Below are 221 nucleotides of genomic sequence, written 5' to 3'. Positions count from 1 at the left end.
AGAAAAAAAAAAAAAGGCAAAAATGGAGGACGTCAAGCTCACTCCTTGGGGCATTAGAAACTATTAGAACCTGGTTTGTGGTTTTGAGGCATTTAGAACTATGATAACCTGTCCAATGTCTACATCTATATCTCCTCCCATTATTTGCCCACACATCTATCTATCCATCACTTTGTCTACATACCTTGTTAACTACCACCATTTCTTTCTTCTTTTTTTTT

Source organism: Mastomys coucha, unplaced genomic scaffold, assembly GCF_008632895.1.
Source record: "Mastomys coucha isolate ucsf_1 unplaced genomic scaffold, UCSF_Mcou_1 pScaffold21, whole genome shotgun sequence".
Classification (NCBI taxonomy): Eukaryota; Metazoa; Chordata; class Mammalia; order Rodentia; family Muridae; genus Mastomys; species Mastomys coucha.
Note: the sequence above shows the minus strand (reverse complement) of the source record.